Source organism: Scyliorhinus torazame, chromosome 30, assembly GCF_047496885.1.
Source record: "Scyliorhinus torazame isolate Kashiwa2021f chromosome 30, sScyTor2.1, whole genome shotgun sequence".
NCBI classification, from domain to species: Eukaryota; Metazoa; Chordata; class Chondrichthyes; order Carcharhiniformes; family Scyliorhinidae; genus Scyliorhinus; species Scyliorhinus torazame.
In genome coordinates this window covers 24,260,040-24,266,800 of record NC_092736.1, presented here as the reverse complement: position 1 = coordinate 24,266,800, position 6,761 = coordinate 24,260,040, and positions in this window count along the sequence as shown.

The window sequence follows — 6,761 nt, the reverse complement described above, 5'->3', positions numbered from 1 at the left end:
GGGGTACGGTCAACGATGACATGTCGTCTATCCCCCCCACCCCCTGCAGGCCATTTTGTTTGGTGATCACCCAGCGATGTTGGCCGCTGTCGCGGGAGCCGCACTTCTACATGTTGCCCTGGGGGAGCAGGAGCGTGCCAGGGAGGCACGGAGGCTGCCGCAGAGGAGCGTGCTGCAGGGAGACAGGTGGCAGGTGCCCAGGTTGGCGGGCGGCCCGCATGACTGGACGAGGAGGAGGAGGAGGAGGAGGTGGTGCCCCGGCGACGGAGACGCCTGATGAGGCCCCGTGTGTACCGGCCCCACTCATCGTACCAGGACCTCACGGACCAGGCATGCAGGAGGAGACTCCGGATGAGCCAGGAAACCATCGCTCATATCTGCCACCTGATGGCACAACTGGCACCGCGTGGCACTGGGGGAGGACACCCTCTCCCCGTGGCCATCAAGGTTACAGTGGCCCTGAACGTTTGTGCCATGGGGTCATTCCAGGCGCCGAGTGGGGACCTGTCCGGCATCTCGCAGGCATCGGTGCACCGGTGCATCCGGGCAGTGACAGATGCCCAATATGCCATTGCGGACCGCTATATCCAGTTCCCTGTGGACCGGGCCAGCCAGGATGCCCGGGCAGCGGGCTTCGCCGCGGCGGCCAGCATGCCCATGGTCCAGGGCGCGATCGATGGGATGCACGTCGCCATGTGGCCACCTGCGGATAACAGGGCCGGGTTTACGAATAGGAAGGGGACATATTCCATGAACATCCAGGTGGTCTGCGACCACTGCATGATGATCCTGCACGTCTGCGTCCGGTGCATAGAATTTACAGTGCAGAAGGAGGCCATTCGGTCCATCGAGTCTGCACTAGCTCTTGGAAAGAGCACCCTACTTAAGCCCACACCTCCACCCTATCCCCATAACCCAGTAACCCCACCTAACCTAAGTGCAATTTTGGACACTAAGGGGCAATTTATCATGGCCAATCCACCTAACCCGCACATCTTTGGGCTGTGGGAGGAAACCGGAGCACCCGGAGGAAACCCACGCACACACGGTCCCGTTTTCTGCCCGGGGGGGGATGGCGAGGGTGACCCGGGGGGAAAGAGGGGGGCACACTTACCTGAGGCCGATGTTCTATCACCCCTCACACACACACACTGGCGCTCACCTCACATCACACCCCCGCATGCATCGGACAGAGCACAAAGGCTGCTTTTGTCAGTGTGAAAGTGATTTTAATAACAAACAGTTCATACACGTGCCCTGGCCCCTATAACCAATCTGTGCCCTGCACCCGTGCCAACTTACCCAGTGTCTAATTGTTTGGCTTTACGGGCCCTTTGACTACGTCTATGTGGTTCCCGAGACGGTGCAGCAGAACGAGAGCTGGACTCCTGTGATTCCTGTCCTGTGACTCGGGATCCCTTTGGCGGCCGTTTCCTGGGGCGGCCCGGCCTAGATGGGCTGCGGCTCAGGCGACTGGGATGGTGAGCTGCCAGCCTGTCCTGCCCGTTGCCCACCAGATGCACCTGGGACGGAAATGGGGGGGGGGGGGGGGGGGGGGGGGGGGTGCGGCGGGGGGGGAGTCCGAGGTGTCCCGGGGCCTCCCCTACAGGGGGACCCGGAATGGGCCTCAGCACCTCCTCCACCCTCGGGTGCCCGATGGCCCCCAGGCCTCTACATGGGTTGGGGATGCAAACAGACCAACCATCCGACGCACCCCCGACACCCGGCGCTGCCAGTCCTGGAGGCCCGCCCTGGTATCAACAAGGGTCTGCATGTTTGCAGCCATGGAGCTCAGGGAGTTGGCCATCCCTGTCTGTGGGCGACGCCGGCCAGCACCTGGGCAATGGCGCCGATGCCCTCAGCGATGGCCTGCTGAGACTGGGCCACTACCTGCTGAGACTGGGCCACGGCATTGAGCGCCTCTGCGATCTGCTGCTGGCTCTGGCTCATGGCTTCCTGTGAGAGGGCAGCCATGTCCTGGGCCACAGACGCCGCCTGCACAGAAAGCCCCAGGCCTCGCAAACCTTTCCCCATGTCTGACACCGTCGCACCCATTGCCTCCACCGTGGACACCACCCTTGCGGTTTCGGCCTGGGTGGCACGCATGACCAGCACCACTCCTTGCTCCTGCACGCAGATGGACTCCTCCATGTGGAGTTTGCACATTCTCCCCGTGTCTGCGTGGGTTTCACCCCCACAACCCAAACAGATGTGCAGGTAGGTGGATTGGCCACGCTAAATTGCCCCTTAGAAATGTGACATTGAATGACAAAGCAAGTGAGATCGTGAGGACCAAGTAGGCTCATCTGCTGCATTAAAGGTAAACAATAATGGTGTGTCCCGAAAGACGGCCGGCGTGGGTCGCTAAGGTCACTGGCATGGTTCACGAACATTGGTCGGAGTGGGTCCCAAAGGCTGGCAATGCAGCCGGTAGATTACGCCCTATATCTTCATTCCTCCACTGCGGCAAACTCCAGGATCTCCCTCCCTAACAGCACTGTGGGAGAACCTGTCATGATATTTATATTTACATATCATGGTGCAATCACACACACACACTGATGGACAGGTCGATAAACCAATCAACACACACACAACATCACAGCCAATCACCAGTGAGAGCACACGCACTATAAAACAGGGAACACCACAGTTCCCGCTCATTCTAACAAGAGATAGCTCAGAGCACAGAGCTCACAGCGTGCCACTCAGACATACACCATGTGCTAAGTGCCTCACTAAGAAAGTGAAAGGGCTGGGTCCACAGGTTAACTGGTGAAGTACGACCCACAGCCAGAAGTTAATAGTTATTATTGTACAGAATAATAAAACAGAGTTGTACCATCTACAACCGTGTTGGTTCGTTTGTGTATCGGAACACCCAACACGACATCATACCAGGAGTGGAAACTCCCCAGCAACTGTGAGACCAACCTGCACCTCTTCAGAGATCCGCCATCCTGCGCCATGGACACCATCAGCCCACCGCAGCCGCTCCAAATCGCTGGAAATCTTGGCGTCAACTGGAAGCTGTTTAAACAACACTTCCAGCTCTTTCTAGAAGCCACAGACAGGGAGAATGCATCGGATACCAGGAAGATCGCCCTCCTCCTCTCCACGGCAGGACAACACGCCATCCATGTCTACAACTCCCTGGTGTTCGTGGAAGGTGAGGACAAGACGAAGTACAAGACGGTCCTCCTAAAACTTGAGCAACACTTCAGCATCAAAGTGAATGAGAGCTTCGAGAGGTCCCGCTTCCAGCAGCGCCAGCAGGGTAAGGATGAGCCTTTTCGGTCCTTTTTGACGCACCTCCGCATCCTTGCGCAGTCCTGCGGCTATGAGGCCACCTCCGATTCCATGATTCGGGACCAGATAGTTTTTGGGGTTACCTCGAACACCCTACGCCAGCAGCTCCTAAAAATTAAGAGCCTCACCCTAGCCACCGCCATTGAAACCTGCGTCCTCCACAAGAACGCGACCAGCCGGTCCTCCCAATTCCAAGCGGCCGAATCGGCACGGCAGGGGTCCTACGAGGCTGAGCGGGTCCAGTCGATCGAGTTCCTCCCGGCCCGCGGCCCGGATGAGGGCGGCCATTTCGCGCGCTTTCCGGGGCCTCCCGCGCCTGTACGCGCCAAAAGAAGGGACGTCGGCGCAGAGGGGTCTGACGCGCAGGCGCGGTCTACGCAAGACCGAACTGCGCATGCGCGATGGCACAACGAACGCCATGACGTCACGACGTGCGGCAACTGTGGATCCGCACATTTAAAGCGGCAATGTCCAGCCAAAACTCGACAATGCCTCCGCTGTGGCAAGATGGGCCACTACGCTGCCTGCTGTCGAACAGCTCAACCTGCCAACGCTCCACAATTCCGCCAGCCTCGCAGGGACGTGCGGGCCATTCAGCCTCCATCCACCGAGTCATACCCTGACGACATACAGACCGGTGACACCGATGACCGGGAAGCCTTCTGCGTTGCGGTGATAAGACAGAAATCAGGAGCGAAATTCTCCCCCAACGGCGCGATGTCCGCCGACTGGCGCCAAACACGGCACCAATCAGACGGGCATCGCGCCGGCCCAAAGGTGCGGAATGCTCCGCATCTTTGGCGGCCTAGCCCCAACATTGAGGGGCTAGGCCGACGCCGGTGGGATTTCCACCCCGCCAGCTGGCGGAAATGGCGTTTGTTGCCCCGCCAGCTGGCACGGAAATGCGGCGCATGCGCGAGAGCGTCAGCGGCCGCTGACAGTTTCCCGGCGCATGCGCGGGAGCGTCAGCAGCCGCTGTCAGTTTCCCGCGCATGCGCAGTGGGGAGAGTCTCTTCCGCCTCCGCCATGGTGGAGGCCGTGGCGGAGGCGGAAGGGAAAGAGTGCCCCCACGGCACAGGCCCGCCCGCGGATCGGTGGGCCCCGATCGCGGGCCAGGCCACCATGGGGGCACCCCCCGGAGTCAGATCACCCCGCGGCCCCCCCCAGGACCCCGGAGCCCGCCCACGCCGCCTGGTCCCGCTGGTAAATACCAGGTTTGATTTACGCCGGCGGGACAGGCAATTTCTGGGCGGGACTTCGGCCCATTCGGGCCGGAGAATCCAGCGGGGGGTCCTGCCAACCGGCGCGGCCCGATTCCCGCCCCCGCCCAATCTCCGGTACCGGAGACTTCGGCGGGGGCGGGGGCGGGATTCACGGCTGCCAACGGCCATTCTCCGACCCGGCGGGGGGTCGGAGAATGACGCCCCAGATGTCCCCAAGTAGGACCCACCAGCCGGTGCCAGTGCACAGCGTTCATCCGGGCGATGAATGGTGTGCCATCCTAACGGTCAACCGATCACCAATCACATTCCGATTAGACACTGGTGCCTCCGCCAATCTCATTGCATGGTCAGCCTTCTACACCTTGAAGGTCAAACCACCAATTCGGCCATCCCGCTGTCAGTTGGTCGATTACAACGGTAATGTCATCACGGCCATGGGGTCTTGTCAGCTCGAGGTGGCACAGCGAGCTCCGGGTCTGCATCGACCCGAAAGACCTGAACAGTAATATCATGCGGGAACACTACCCCATACCCAAACGGGAAGAAATCACGAACGAAATGGCCCGGGCTAAAATTTTTACCAAGCTTGATGCCTCAAAGGGGTTTTGGCAGATTCAGCTGGATCAGTCCAGCAGGAAGCTGTGCACTTTCAACACTCCCTTTCGCAGATACTGCTACAATAGGATGCCGTTTGGCAACATCTCGGCATCCGAGGTGTTTCATCGGATCATGGAACAGATGATGGGGGGCATCGAAGGGATGCGCGTCTACGTTGACGACATCATCATCTGGTCCACCACACCACAGGAGAAATTTACAAAAATAGAAATGTGACATCGAATGACAAAGCAAGTGAGATCGTGAGGACCAAGTAGGCTCATCTGCTGCATTAAAGGTAAACAATAATGGTGTGTCGCGAAGGACGGCCGGCGTGGGTCGCTAAGGTCACTGGCATGGTTCACAAACATTGGTCGGAGTGGGTCCCAAAGGCTGGCAATGCGGACGGTAGATTACGCCCTATATCTTCATTCCTCCACTGCGGCAAACTCCAGGATGTCCCTCCTTAACAGCGCTGTGGGAGTGCCCACACCACATGGACACCGCGGGGCAGGAAGAATATTCTCTATCAACTTCTCCACGACAACTAGTGATGGGCAATAAATAGCAAATTGCCAGTAACACACACGAACTGATGAGTAATCACAAAATTATATTGCGCACCGTTCATGCTGCAAATTCAGACTCTACTGAAGATACGTGAAGATGCTGGAACAAGGGGCGCGATTCTCCACTCCCGCGCCGGTTGGGAGAATCGCCTGGGCCGCCAAAATTTCCGGGGACGCCAGTCCGACGCCCTCCCGCGATTCTCCCAAGTGGCGGGAACGGCCCGGTCGAGTTCCGCGGGCTGCAGGCCGGAGAATCGCCGGAGACACCCAAAATGGCGATTCTCCGGCACCCCCGCTATTCTGAGGCCCGGATGGGCCGAGCGGCCAGGCCAAAACGGCGGGTTCCCCCCGGCGCCGTCCACACCTGGTCGCTACAGTCGTGGGCGGTGCGTGAATGCTGGGGGCGGCCTGTGGGGGGGCGAGGGGGGATCCTGCACCGGGCTTCACCTGGAATGTGGGGTGGCCCGCGATCGGTGCCCACCGATCGTCGGGCCGTCCTCTCTGAAGGAGGACCTCCTTCCTTCCGCGGCCCCGCAAGATCCGTCCCCCATCTTCTTGCGGGGCGGACTTAGAGAGGACGTCAACCACACATGCGCGGATGACGCCCGTTATGCGGCGGCGGCTGCGTCATCTATGCGGCGCCGCTTTTACGCGGGCGACAAGGCCTGGCGCGTGTAGATGACGCGGCCCCGATCCTGGCCCATTGTCAGGGCCTGAATCGGTCGGGACCGGGGCCGTTCCGCGCCGGCGTGAACCTCGACGGCGTTCACGACGGCGTGGCCACTTCGGCGTGGGAGTGGAGAATCCCGCCCAAGGAGTTTGAGCTAAGACGGGTGAAAGTAAATTTGAACACAGCTGTTGGGAAGAATGTTTCCATGTGACAACCACGTGGACGGCTGTTGCTGGTAAGGTCATGGGGAGGCAGACCTTCAATTTATTTTAGATCCAGTCGGGCGGCATCATAGAGGAGTGACATTCTCACCTGTGTGAAACGTGAGTTTGTGACCCAACATTCAATCTGTGTTACATCTTAATCCTCTGTGAGAGTGGGCGGAGGGGCTGA